Source organism: Eurosta solidaginis, chromosome 1 (assembly GCF_040869045.1).
Source record: "Eurosta solidaginis isolate ZX-2024a chromosome 1, ASM4086904v1, whole genome shotgun sequence".
Lineage (NCBI taxonomy): Eukaryota > Metazoa > Arthropoda > Insecta > Diptera > Tephritidae > Eurosta > Eurosta solidaginis.
This window is the reverse complement of record NC_090319.1, coordinates 135,302,372-135,317,938: the sequence shown is the minus strand read 5'-3', so window position 1 is coordinate 135,317,938 and position 15,567 is coordinate 135,302,372. Positions and strand designations below refer to the sequence as shown.

The 15,567-nt window shown below is 38.6% G+C and overlaps 1 protein-coding gene across 3 annotated transcripts in view; it reads right to left on the bottom strand.

The window, feature by feature from the left end:
• kkv (hyaluronan synthase-like protein kkv) overlaps positions 1 to 9,177 on the bottom strand; it is an 885,043-nt gene extending 875,866 nt beyond the window's left edge. Inside the window, exon 1 of one of the 3 annotated variants that reach the window (XM_067759857.1) lies at positions 8,790 to 9,177. The gene's annotated coding sequence lies outside the window, so the exon portion shown is untranslated. Of the gene's footprint in view, positions 1 to 7,294; positions 7,389 to 8,789 lie in introns of those variants that run through there. The other 2 variants (XM_067759855.1, XM_067759856.1) reach the window with 2 other exon arrangements.
• Positions 9,178 to 15,567: the final 6,390 nt, after the last annotated feature.

The following is a 15,567-nucleotide window of genomic DNA, read 5'->3' as shown; positions in this document are numbered from 1 at the left end:
ACCTGATCCCGAAAAAATAGAAATTATAACGAAAATTAAGCAACCGGAAAACGTGAAAGAGTTGCAAAGATCCTTGGGTATGGTAACATACGTGTCGAAATTTATTGGCAGATATCACCCAACCACTAAGACAATTATTGCGAAAAGATGTTGAGTGGGTGTGGGATACGCAACACAATGAAGCATTCAATAAATTGAAAAATCTGTTAAAGAATCCACCAGTACTAGGGTATTATGACACTAAAGCGCAAATTTTGCTGTCAGTAGATGCCAGTAGTTATGCATGTGGCGGAGTACTAATTCAAAAACAGAAGCCGATCGCTTACTGTGCGAAATCGTTCACAAAAACTGAACAGGGCTATAGCCAATTAGAAAAAGAAGCAAACGCCATTCTAGTTGCATGTAAAAAATTTCACATGTACATTTGGGGTTGCAAAGATTTAACGATTGAATCTGACCATAGGCCTCTTACAGAGAGCCAATTACAGATGCACCACCGAGATTGCAAAGAATCATGTATCAAATCCTGCCTTATAATCCAAAAGTCACTTATAAAAAAGGTACGGAATTGTATGTAGCAGATTTACTTAGTATAGACTGCGAACACTTAGATTAGAAGATTTAAATACAGAAAATTTACAAATATGTGCTATTGTACCATTCACGAAAACGCGAAAAGACGAACTTAAAGCAGAGACCTCAAAAAGTAAAGAACTTAACGATTTAAAGTCAACCATATTAAAAGGATGGCCAGAGACCATCAATAAAGTGCCGGTAAATCTCGAAAAATATTGGTACTACAGAGAGGCTCTCAGCGTTCACAAGGACATAATTTTTAAAGATCACAGAGTATTGGTTCCAAACTCAATGGTGCCATTAGTAATGAAACATTGCCATCTTAGTCATAAAGGATTACAAGGGACGCTAAAACTCGCCCGTGACAATGTATTCTGGCCAACAATGACCAAAGATTTAACCGAGTACATAAAAACTTGCAGTGCATGCAGCAAAATACAAAAAGATAATCAGATGGAACAAATAAATTTACAAGCAGCACCGAAACGGCCATGGAGTATTGTCGCTTCGGACATATTCCACATAAGACGAAAGGATTACATCCTCATTGCAGATAGCTACTAAGGATACTTTGACTTTAAACTACTAAACAATATCACCAGCTTCAACGTCATTAAAGAACTTAAGACATGGTTTGCCACCTTCGGCATCCCGGAAGTACTATTATCAGATGGTGGTAAACAATTTGATTGCAGCGATTTCAGGGCTTTTCAGAAAGAATGGAACTTTGAACATAGAATTTCGAGCCCTCATTTTCCACGTTTATATGGTCTAGCCGAACGCTATGTACAAGAGGCAAAAAACCTGATGAAAAAGTGCCTCGAAGACAACACGGACATACAGCTAGCGCTACTACATCATCGGAATACTCCACGCATGAACCTAGGGTCTCCAGTTCAACGGTTAATGAACAGAAGAACCAGAACGCTGTTACCTACCAATGAAAAGCTACTCAACCTAAAAATAATAAAAAACGTAAGCAAAAAACTAACAAACTCAGGGAAGGTGAGAAAGAAATAGCAGATAGAAATAAAAAACAGAGTAGAGAATACACAACGCAAGAGAAAGTACTGCTTAGACAAAGCCATAATAACTGGGTTCCAGCTTGTATAGTGAGACCAGAAGGACACCGCTCGTACAGAGTACAAACCGAGGATGGCGCCATATACTGAAGAAACACATGGCATCTTAAGCCACCCACTTCATCCCTCGACGTTGATCCTAACTCGTCCACATATCGTCCTACTGTTGAACCAAAAAACCAAAGTTCTTCGAGTCCAACACAGCCACCTACAGAAACCACAACACAACAGTGTTCGCCAGATGACGTGCCTCGTGAAGCTGAACCTTCCACGCCCGCTACACCACAGGATGCAGCTAGCCTCAATCATCCACCACGCACTCGCTCTGGACGTGTAATTAAAACACCCGCAAGGTACCGCTGAAAAGGAGGGATGTCAGGAACAAACCTATCATCGGTTCAGGAACACACATACAATCGATTCACAATACACATTCCTATATATACATATTACTGCACAACCACTTTTATTGTACACACTTGAATATACATATTATAAAAGATTGTTCTAGACACGAAATATAATAAAACACGTGCCTTCTCAATCGTTCTATTTTATTTAACAAAAGTAATTTGTACCAAAGTTAAGGTACATTACAGCACCATATAGCAGGACGGGTACGTAGGTGACTTTAAGAGTATGATTTCCGTTTGCGGAGAGATGACTTTACTTTCCAATTGCCTACCTAGTCCCAAGTAGCATTCATTGGCAAGAGTAATTCTTCGCTGGATTTCAAAGGTGATGTTGTCGTTTGTGTTAATGTTGATTCCCAAATAAACGAATTATTTTTCTATTTCGAAATTATGACTGTCAACAGTGACATGGATAGTTCCACCATCAAACCCATCTTTTTCGCTTATTTTCCAGTTTGTAGGAAGCAGAAATTACGGCGGGGTGTCAGGTTGATGATATCAATGTCGTCAGCATGCGCCAGTAATTGCACGCTCTTATAAAATATTGTTTCAGAGCTGTTAAGGTCTGCCGGCAGAGAGGTCCTTCCCTTCTTCATGATTTGATGGTGTTGCTCAACGTCATTTAGCACAGCCATATAAGCTTTGCGGTGAAATCAAATTCAGACATATCGGCATATACGAAGTTATTTTCTGTCGAGACGGCTCCAATTTAATTATTTTTCGCAGAATTTTTCCAAGATTTAATACATAGTGAAAATCTGGCCACCGGTAGATTTACCAGGTCGGTAGCAGCACTGTTATAGTCCAATCTGCCGATTCGTGGTGGGCGTCAATAATCCGCACAATACAATTGACAGGATTTTATATGCGGTATTAAGAAGGCCTTATATGCGGCCACCATGGTGTGATGGTAGCGTGCTCCGCCTACCACACCGTATGGCCTGGGTTCACACCCCGGGCCAAACAACATCAAAATTTTAGAAATAAGGTTTTTCAATTAGAAGAAAATTTTTCTAAGCGGGGTCGCCCCCGGCAGTATTTGGCAAGTGCTCCGGGTGTATTTCTGCCATGAAAAGATCTCTGTGAAAACTCATCTGCCTTGCAGATGCCGTTCGGAGTCGGCATAAAACATGTAGGTCCCGTCCGGCCAATTTGTAGGGAAAATCAAGAGGAGCACGACGCAAATTTGAAGAGAAGCTCGGCCTTAGATCTCTTCGGAGGTTATTGCGCCAATTAAGTAAGTAAGTAAGTATATGCGATATTAGTTGGCACAGATTGCAGGATCCCAATTCTTTTGAGGTTGGGAAAGAACACAATAAACTTCACTCGCCCGGAGAAGTGATGTTTGTCGATTCTTTTTTCGCAGGTTTTTTCCAAGAATTGGCGCATTGTGAAGATCTGGGCGATGGTAGATTTATAAGGTCTGAAGCCGCACTGATAAGGTCCAATCAGCGATTCACGGTCTTTCGCACAATACACTTGACAGGACCTTATATGCGATATTAACGGCGTTATTATGTATAACGCAACGCGACGCGAAGAGTCACTTTCACCCAAGTGAAACCAAATTCGTATCATATAATAAGATCATTCATTCACTTCGGTGACTCTCAGTGGCTATCGGTGACTGTAGGTGATTTTCTTACGTTTTTTTGTATTATATAGCGACGCAAAGTGTCACGAACACTCATTTTTGCTGCCAAAATATTCACTTGGCTCGGGGTCGCAAACATGAAAAAGCAACAAAAGTATCGCTATAAAAACTAAAATAAAATGGTACTATCGTTTGGCACAGATGAGGTATGTTCAAACTAATAGCAATTGCAACTAGATTTGCTACTCTGCTACCTATTGTTGTGTACGCCAAATTAAAACAACTGGCATTGTGGATAAAAACAATAACTGGAAGCCGGCGTAACTAAAATATAAAATATTACTAAAAATTACTAAAAGAATAGGTGAATAAAATACCGATTGCATTTTATGGAACTCAATTGCCGATAAATCCAAAAAAAAATTTTTTTAGGCAACAAAAAACACACGTGTTTCATTATTTTGACCAAAGAACAACATATTAAAATTTCATCGAAATCAAAAATCATGTCCTGCGCGGACCGGGTGTCTTGAAATGGAATGAACCTGATGCAATGTCACGAAAACCATGTAGTTTGGAATGCAAGCACTGTTCAAAGGCCGAGGCTAAAAAAGACATTATAGATGTCCGGCTAATGACTATAACATGTGCGGATGACTGGGACAAGGAACAACTAAGGAAGTGCCAGCTAGAAGATACTGATCTGTAAAGGGTCACATTGCGAAGTAATATTGAGCACAGTGGAACAGTTTAGAATTGATGTCCGGTTGCTTGCATCGAGTATGGGGGAGTGAGGATGGTTAATGCAAGCTGCATAATGCTCAGCGAGCTGCATAATGTTCCAAGCGGAGGTCATCTTGGAATCACAAAGACGCTCGAGAAGATTAAACAGAGATTCTATTGGGTTGGTTGCCGTCAGTCGGTCACTGAGTGGATTGCGAACTGCGAGGTTTGCAGCAGAGCGAAAGCGCCCAAACCCCGAAGTCATGGGCAGATGAAGCAATACAACTCATGTGCACCATTTGAAGGGATCGCTATGGATGTCGCATGTCCATTTCCTACTAGCAACTGCAGAAACAAATATGTACTGGTGGTTATGGATTATTTCAGCAAATGGCCAGAGGTATACCCAATCCCAAATCAAGAAGCGGAAACAGTAGCAGAAGTGTTCATAAACAATTGGGTTGCAAAGTGTGGTGTACCAATAGGGTTATATTCTGGCCAAGGCAGGAACTTCCAATCAGTAGTGTTCCAGGGAATGTGTAAATCATTGGGCATTCGAAAAATATGGATAACTGCATTGCATCCTCAGTCGGATGGTATGGTGGAACGTTTCAATAGAACCTTGGCGGAGCATTTAAGGAAAGTAATAGACAAGTACCATAAGGTGTGGGATACACACATATCATTATTCTTGATGGCTTACCGGTCGGCAGTGCATGAAACAACGGGCCAAACTCCCGCAAAGGTAATTTTTGGCAATGAACTTCGACTGCCAGCTGATTTAAAGTTTGGGATAGACGCCGATGCGGAGAGAAATGTCAATAAATCCACTGGTGTCTTGGAAGAAGAGCTGAGAGAGATACACGATCTTGTAAGGCAACGAGCAAAGATTATGAGTGACAGGATGAAAGCCAGATACGATAAAGCATTAATTTGGAAGGTTTTCAGGAAGGAGATTTGGTGCTGTTATACAACCCACAAAAAAAAAAAAGTTCTTTATCCCCGAAATTGCGTGTAATTGGGAAGGCCCATACAAAGTTGTAAAACGGATCAACGATGTAGTGTACCGCAAACAAACCATTGGCAAACCACGAACCAAAATGAAAGTGGTTCATTTGGAAAGGCTGGCAGCGTTTAGATCGAGAAATTTGTGTTTAGGTGGAGGGCAGTGTGGCGAATATTAGCAACACTAAGGGATACTATCACCTCTAAGCCGATACTAAGCAGTGACTTGTATGCACATCAACAAATCAATCATTATGACTATATATATGTCCATACAAGCAGCGGAGAGAAACGCACAAACACATGCATATATCTGAGATACTGAGAAGTAGGCAATCATCGGTGGAAGTTTCACTGACATATACACGCACATATGGCTATGCGAGAAACTATAATTGTGCATCTGTAGTTATAGCTGAGAAATTTATAGCTGGTAAACAAGTAGTAAATTCTAGAAATAGAAACGCCTAGAAGTATGCGAACGAGACTTCACAGGGTATAAAAGGATTTAAAGCTGAGTAAGCAGGAATCAGTTTGATTTAAGCAAGCTATTGGTTGTAGAGTATCGGTGTTATTGTGCAGTACTTTAATAAAGGCCATTTTGCATTATTGAATATTAAAATAAAAAAATAAAAAAAGGGGCGACCCCGCTTAGAAAAATTTTCTTTTAATTGAAAAACCTTATTTCTAAAATTTTGATGTTGCTTTGCCCGGGGTGCGAACCCAGGGCATACTGTGTGATAGGCGGAGCACGCTACCATCACACCACGGTGGCCGCCATTATTGAATATTAGAGTTATTTATTCAACAGTTTAGCGATACCAACGTTAGTAGAAGGTGTAAAATAAGAGGAATACCACTAAAATTCTTTACAATATTAATATGCTCCTAAATTGTAAACCATTAAAATAATCAACAATAAAGTAATATAGTGAAGTCACAACAGCTTCTTTTTTTCTTCTCTTGTTAAATTTAAATTTGGTGGTTACGGCCTTGGCGGACTTAACTAACGATGTTATAAACAACATATAAAAAAGAAGGTAGTTCTACTTTAAATTTTAGGGGGACTTTTTGCAACTTTTTTACACAGTTTTACGTTTTTGTGTTGAAATTTATTTTCCAAAGGCGTTAAATTTTTGAAAATCGTGTTAATGAATTTTATGACATTATTTTGTGGAATTTTACGAGATTATTTTTGCCAAAAAGTTGTAATGTAAGTTATATACCAACGGCCTTTACGTTCAACATATTATTTTATTTTTAATAGTCAAGTCGAAATCGCATAATGTTATTAGCTTATCTATGACATCTTTTTAAAGGGATATATTTTGAAACATAAAGTTTCATCAATCAACAAAGTGATTTCGAAATAATTTCATGAGGTGTGAGATATCAGGAAACTCAAAATTAATTTTTAACTATCATAAAGATCGCGTATAATAGATTTGTATCAAAATTATAAAATATTGGTTGTTTCCAATTTCCACGCAACTACCGCAACATAACGACCTGAACATTTCGCGAAGGAGGCAAAATTGCGTCATATTTCAAGTGACAAAAATGACAAAACACTTGTTTTCTAGACTGGTATTTTGCGTTTACACATTTCACAAGCACGCAGCTAATTTTTCTCCTTTTCATTTAAAATAACAATAAAAAAAGTTTAGTCTATGCGATAATATGAAATCCATCAAAATCAGAAAAAATCGCAATAATTTTCAACACTTATGGTTACGAGAAGTTTATGCAATAGTCAATGTCGCCGCAAGAGCCAAGTGGCTAACGTCACATTAATTTGAACTACCTCCGTTTTTTTATCACTGTTATAAGTAGTATAAATATTAGCAGCACTTCCAAAATTGTTTACTATATGTTAGTTTGATAGCTTAAATAAAGATTACCCTGCAAAAATTGTTGGATTACGTGTTCCATTTTCTTCATGTTGGAGTACTCTAACAATACTCCTTTGCAATTCATTTGCGGACCACCATCAGCTGATCATTGCTCGTTTTTTAAAGACCGTGTTCACGACACGACGACGATCGAACAGAGTTGCCAAAAGTAAAATATTCCATACAAATAACTGATAATACAATTTTATTATGGCAACTCTGATAAAATGCAACCGCGCACTGGTTTTATGTATACATACTATAGTATAGAGAAATATTAGTTTCTTTATTCACGCAAATGCTAAATAACATAACGCAAATGCTAATAACATAAAAATATTCGTAGTAAAAAATATAAAAGTTGTATTGCCCCTCTCCATTTACCTTTATTTTAAATTAAATTCACTCCGATAATTGTTTCCGACACAATTCCTCTTTAATACTTTGGCATATGATCCTCTGTGGGTGCTCCATGGAGTACTACAGTGAAAGTACTTTGGAAAGTACTCTCACGTATGTACTCTATGGAATACTCACAAACAAAGCGAGAGTGGGATGACCTACTCCTCTCCTAGGACATCGCAATGTTAATTGGAGCACATTTTTTGTATGAATACAGATTAGTTTTGGAATACTCCTATACTCCCAAAGGAGTATTCCTTACATTATTTATGGAGTACTCGCGTTTTTTGAAGGGTAAATAGCGAATTAACTGCGAGTGAACAAGGACATTCGAATTGAGTTGAATGAAGAACAGCAACAGGAGCACAGTAGCATTGCATCGAAATACCTTCAATATTAAATAAATAAATAACAAAAAAATGTATAAAGCAATATGTGCCTGTCTCGCTAAATAAATACATACATATGTATAAACTGAAACTATAGTTGGTTTATTACTTAAAGACACAAATTAAAAATAATTTTATACTAAACGCTCAAACATGGAATACTCATGTTGTTTAGTATATCGCAAGCCAACTTTTTTTTAAGTATGACCCAATATTTTTAAGAAATTGGCCATGGGCAATTTTTTACGATTTCGTAGTCTACAAAAATCCATTAACTCTCAAACCATTATCGCACCTACATACATAACTTTTTGTGCCATTTATTAGACCACACTCAAATTATTCACACATTCTGACGCACTAAAAATGTTTGCATTTGCTTTATTATTGTGCCCAACAAACAACGCAAGGCCTATTTCAGAAACCCTATAGAAACTGATGAAATGACATTTAGCAAAAAGGTTGCACAACAATTTAAACTCATTTATTTGAATACTATATTATTAAGCTAAATATAATACAAACACATACATATATATGAATAAGTATAGACGTGGCCTATTAATTTGTGCCTGAACTTTTGCTTTGAGTTTCAGCGTAAGCATACACATGGCCATTGAAATCGGGGCAGGGGGGGGCAATCTACATGCATGTAGCTGCATATATGGATACATATGCATGTTCATAAAAGTACATATATTTCTTCCGCTCACCTCCTTATGTAATTCCTTATGACTTTATGAGTCGCTCGCTACACAACATTCATTTTCACAATGTATTATTGCCTCCGTCAATTAAAGCCAACACAACAAATATACTTTATTGAATTTTAACTGAATAATTTCAATTTGTTTTGTCAATGCAATTCAATTTACTTTACTTCGAAATTTCATCAGTTTCGTACAGCTCCATTCAATTTTTCGAATTCGATAGTTGACAACTCATTTCAATTCTTTGTCTGCAATTTACCAATTTTTTCTTTCCGACGGCGCGTTGCTCACTTCGAGTTCGTTTCTTCGTCTTCGCCAAACTAAATTGAAGTCTTTCGTTTGTCTTGTTGGCTAACTGGTTAACCAACGCACACTGTCCGAAATGCATTATTTTGTGGCATAAACAGAGACTCGTATTTTTAGATATTATTGACATGATAACAACTGAGCATTGTTGTGCTTTCTGTAAGCGTTCAAAGTGATGGATGGTCATATGCTCTTATATGAGAGTTGGTACGAGATCGAAAGGGAAAATCGAGAATAATCCCAAAATATTTTATTATGTATCGTTAGGTAGGCAAACCAACAAGTCGTGGGAAATATTTATAACAAAAACTTAATAGGTACACCGTTAAAAGTTTGACCCCAAATTTTTAACCATTCATCATTAGGTCTAAATTTTCAAAAATGCTTTAAAAAAACCGAAAAGTTTAAAAGATTTTAAAATAGAAACTTGAAGATACTTCAAACTACCTACTAGTATACTCGTTTCAGTTTTATCCAAATACTAATATCTCACTTAAATGGAATAATGTCTGGTATATACTATATATATAAGTAATATAATATATAAGTATATATAAATATATACTATATATATAAGTAATTATTCGATATTTCAATACCCAGTACTGCAGGCATTTTTTCCTTTGGAAAATATCTTTGAATTTAGAATGCAAGGTGCCTTATCTGCATGAAGAACTTTAGGAAAACAAACTCCGAATTATTAAATCAACTTTTCTTGAGCTTGGTTAAGATACCTTTATTTAAATGCAGAGTATTGGAAAAACGATGTGAAGATCAAATTTTTATGAACTTGTCCGCCTTTTCTCGATTCAATTGTTTACCAAGATTTGGAAGGTTTAACTCCAGAAATTATTTAACCATGAAAAAAATGTGTGGCGATGTTGTTCATAATCACGATCATATTTTTTTGTTTTAATAAATTGGGTTCTTATAGCTTTTTTTATTTGCTATATGGCATAGTAATAATAGTATGCACAAAGAAAAATTAAATTTAGGTTCACTGCAAAAGGAAGGTTTATTGAAACGATTAAGTCGTTTTCGGGAGTTGTCAATATTATTTAAAGCAGTTCATCTCAATCAAATGTTTTTTCAATAATTTAATTATTGACAGAGTTACACCTTCCGAATTGTGGAGAAGTACCGAGCCTATATACGCCCATTTTTCAAAAATTGCAATCCATCTTGTTGGTAACCACAATGTTAGTGCAAATACAAAATTCGTTCCATTTATCACTTATCAAAGATGTGTCAAAATTTTAGGTAATTGGCCTTTGTGTGAATAAGAAGACTTATTATTGCACATTGCTTAAATTTTGAAATATTATGTTTGTCGTGACGTTAAATTAATTTAATATAACCAAAACATGAAGCGGGGCTCCATACATCGGTGTCACATTAGTTATATGCTCCGATGATCCATATTTTTATCATTTGAAATAAAAGTAAGTTGCAAAATTTGTGCTCCAACTAAATTTAATATAAAGACACCAACAAATACATCGGCCGTTAAGCCTTTTGTGCTGTAAACTTAACATTTTTGCTGTCTGCTAAACTGCGTTACTAGCGCCATTTGCTCACGACAGCAATCGTCATACATAACCGTGCTGCCACACAATTGTACCTGCGAACTTTTTTTTAATATTTATTTTTACCTTATTGAGTACAATGTCTCATGGCTCAGGATTCATATCCGAGTTTAAACGCACTATAGAACAACGCTTCATAAAGAACAATGGGATAATATTAAAAAAAATGTTAGAAACGGAACAACAAATGATTTAGTTTTTCTGCAAAAAGCTTAATGATAAATTTGAGGAGCTGAAGCTCGATGATAAATATGAGGAGTTGAGATGTGTAGCTATATAAGCGGAAGCATCACAATCCTGATGAATTCCTTTGATCGCATCGGACGCCACGAAACCGAAATGGCTGACCTAAAACAGAGCTTATGTAAGCAAGAAAGCCATAATGCTGCATATCATGTTCGAGTCAATGGTATACCCTTTGAGGAAGGGGAAAATTAACCTAGCGGTTATCACCATATATGCTTCATGTAGACATGCAACCCGCCCCACTAAAAAAACATTTTTCGACCACGAAAGCTTGGTCACAGCGCAACAGATCAGGCTATTGTCAACAAATTTTAATCGCCGGCTGATAGAAATACATTGCTGCGAACAATTTTTTTATTTCGGATGCCAAAACAAAGATGATAAATATTTCAAAGGGCAGTGACAAGTTCACGTGGCCATAAATTCCGATGCACCGATATTTGTAAACGCATCCTTTTCCAAGCAAAATTATGAAATTTTCAAGGCAGCTATCCGTCTTAAAAAAAGAAAACAATTTTATTATGTTTTCACAAAACGGGGTTTTGAGCATATCAAGCGTAAAACCAATGAACGAACCGAAGCAGTACCGAACCTAAGTTTTCTAGATGGCCTTCAACGAAATGTACCGAAAATAAAAATTCCTTTCGAGACGACGGCACGCTGGCTCAAAATATCGTTCAGGAATACCACCAAAGACCAGCTTCCTAAGGCAGCCGGTTCTATGTACCGGAGCCACTCAAGACTTTTCCCGACCAAGGGCTGTAATTTCAGTGTAACCCTATTTAATTTGTTGCGTCCCTCCCAGCATATCCTTGCAGCGGGACTGTGCCATATTCTCCTGCTCCGGGAAGGTATATAACCCAACCAGAGCCAGTACCTGATCTCGGCATGGAGAAATTATTTAGGTGCGTGTTCCGCGAAAGAATCTTTTTAGGACGGTCACACTCTTGTCGGTGCTTCACGTGTAAGGGATGGTTACACCACACGGGATATTGTGGAATAAACCCCAAAACCCGACGTCCCCACAACTTTTACAAATCTTTTGTGGCACCTTGCCCGAGGGCGTCCCGTAGTATGCACCTCAGTGCCCCCCCCCCCCCCCCCACTGCCTCTGAAATATCCGCTGGTCAGAAAGCCACAACAAGTACCCGCTGCTGCTCGCGTCGCACTGCGCCATCAGTCCATACGGCCGCTCCTACCCATAATTACAATATATGTAGCAGAGTAAATAGCAATGCCGAGCCTCAGTCCCTACCCCCGTCTTCTTCTCCACATCTTTCCATCACTAGCACTCTAGTAGGTCAGAGAAACAGACTCTTAGTCCCTACCACCTTGTGCACCGTTTGCCAGCACAGAATATATATGCTCGCAACATCTGCCCAATGCAGTTCCTGTATTGGCCGGCGCCACTATTCTAGATATTCTGGTCCCAGCGACGGCAATCCGCCGTCGGGTTTCATCGCGCCATTTTGTCCAACTACACAGGGTACTCTCATGCTTACCCAAGGACGTCCAGTCCCAGGGCCAAAACAACACTTGCGACCTGGCCTCCCTCAACCCAGGCGTAGTCACCCGTCACTTACCCCAGAGTGACGAAGTCTTCCCCGTGGCACTTCAGAATACTTCAGTTAAACTGTAAAGGGTTAACTGTGAAAATGACGGAGATAGTCGATTTTATGAAGCGACACAACATCCGCTTTGCTGCAATCCAAGAGACTAAACTCACGGCAAGATCTGCTCTGAAGACATGCCTGGGCATAACGTCTACAAAAAAGATCGCCCCACTCAGTGCAACATAATTTATTTGATTCCGACCTAGGCAATTGGGACAGTGTCCTGGAACGTCAATATATATATTTCCAGTCAGGCGATGCAAATTTAGAAATTCTTAACATCTACATCCCTCCTATCATCTGTTGCCCTAGTGGACCCTTCCCTGACATCACCGCACTACTCACTGGTGGACTTCGCATTTTTTAGGATATTTCAATGCCCACCACGTTCTGTGGCATTGTGATCTACAGGCGGGCAGCAGGGGTGAGATGCTGGCGGACCAAATAGAGGTAACGGCGTTCTGCAAAATAAACGTGGACGCCCCGCACGTATGGTAGGAAGCTGTTTTAGTTCGCCATACATTTCCATCGTGAGCGCAGGACTTATTAACTGCGTGAATTGGCAGCCGACGGTAACATTGTCATCCGACCACCTACCAATACTCCTTTCGCTCGAGCGATCCGCCAAATTCATGACTACTAGAAAACGCACTTTCGTCATCTTCAAAAAATGAAAGTGGGAAGATTACAAAACTTATACAGACAATCGCTTTGCTACCATCCATATGGCGATTGAAGCCTATGATACTTCCGCAAGGTCATCGAATCCGTGGAGGCTCGTCTTATTGCCGCCGGAAGAATACCGGAAATCCGGCCACATTTTCCAGCGGAGGCCGCAACTCCAGCAAGAGATTGTGGCCCTATAAGAGAGCACGACCCTGGGCACCCCCAAATAAGGGGCATCAACCAACGCATCAAGTTGCTTGTGGATGAATACAAGCAAGCGAAATGGAAGGAGCTTTTAAAGAATTGTTACCTCTCTGCTGGTGTGGGTAAGCTATGGTCTACAGTAAAGTCCCTATCGAACGCCACTAAGTACTATGATAAAATATCCATCGCATTCGGCGATAAGAAGCTATCGGATGCGAAAAAATGCGCGAGCGCTATTTACCGACAATATGTAATACATTCTACGGTTGACAAAGACAGACGACGGGCAAACAGACGCGCACACAAGCATTAACACAGCGCGTCCCCATTACCATCACCGCCAAATCATCTAGAGCAGTAGGCCTAGACGGCATAGCTATGCCCATGCTTAAGAAACTTGGCAAAGATGGATTTAAATCAGGGGTGGGCATTATCAACAAATTTGAATAACCATTGACGAAAAAATAAAAAATAAATTTTTATTCAATATTCAAGAAAATTTGAATGATGAATAACATGGTATTTTTTATTCAAGCATTTCTTGAATAATGAATAACATTTTTTCGTTATTCAAAATATTCTAATTGATGATAAGGACCCCTTGGGAGTCCCCAAAACCATCCCGAAATGAACCCGAGGGAGTCCCCAAAAAGATCCCGGAATGACCCACGAATGACCCCGGGAATACCCCGAGGGAGTCCCCAAAACCCTCCCGAAATGACCCCGAAATGACCCGGAGGGAGTCCCAAAAAGGTCACGGAATGGCCCCGGGAGGACCCCGATGTACTCCCCTCTACCATGCCAAAATGAACTCCAAAAGACCCCGAGGGAGTCGCAGAATCCATCCCGAAATGACCCCAAAACACTAGGAGGATCGGGAGGGAGCCCCTGGAATGGACCCCAATAGACCCCGGGAGGAGCCCCAGGGTGTCCCAGAAATTACCCCCAAACGGCCCCCAAAAAGCCAGCGAATACTCCCCAAAATCATCTCAATATTACCCTAAGAAGCTTCAGAACTACACGCGAACTGGTTACGCCTATGGGTATATTTTCAGGGCATCTCGATGGTTTATTTTTTTATTTTTGAATAACTGAATAAAAACTAAAATTTTATTGTTATTCCATATTTTGTAAATAATGAATAATAACTCAACTCTTTATTCAAAATTTGCAAAAATAAGAATGGGCGGTTATCATCAATTAAAATATTTTGAATAACGAGAAAATGTTATTCATTATTCAGGAAATGCTTGAATAAAAATAACTTTTTATTCATCAATAAGAAAATTTAAAATGATGGATAATTTTTTATTTTTTTATTTTATTTGTTTCATTTCAAAATTACTCAACCCTGATTTAAATATCTAGCGCTATCCGTTCCCTGCAAAAATCGATGGATCATGTGGTCCACTTGTGTCATACTGGAGTACTTACCATTAAGCCGATCATTGCTCGTTTTTAACGATTGTAATCACTACACGATGTTTACTGGACTGTGGTTACTCCATGAATTACTCTGATGTAATACGGAGCTGGAGTATATTGTCTAGTCCTAGGACATCGCAATGTTAATTGGACCATATTTTTTGTATGAAATGTGGTTAATTTTTGAGCACTCGCTTGGTCCATAGCGAGTACTCCATACATGCATGCATGGAGTACTCGCGATTTTTGCAGGGTTATTGATGACAATTTGTGATCGGTGGTGCTTAATGGATGGGGCGAAGCACTGCTACAACAACAACAACAAGCACCAAAGGCAAAATTGACCCTCGTAATCTATGTTTCGTCATATCACTTTATTTCTTTTTTATTTTCACATCTCTTTTCTTTATCATGGCTTAAAATGTCTCAAAATGGTGGAAATGTTGTTGCTTGGTATCGTTTTGACACCGTTTTTGTTTATAATATGCCTAAATGCCCTATGTGAGTGGTGGCGTTAACTCCCCCACCGCTAAATCGAAGCGTCCCGTCTTCAAATATAAAGCTGTTAAGTAGTTGATTTGATTTGACAATTTCAATAATATTATTTTCTTTCTCTTTTGATTTTTTGATTGAATCTGAAAATTATCATAAATAATCCATTTATAAACAAAATATGCTGTTATTGTTATTAATGTCAAAGCTGTAAATGACCACCAAATGGGATTTCTTTTTATT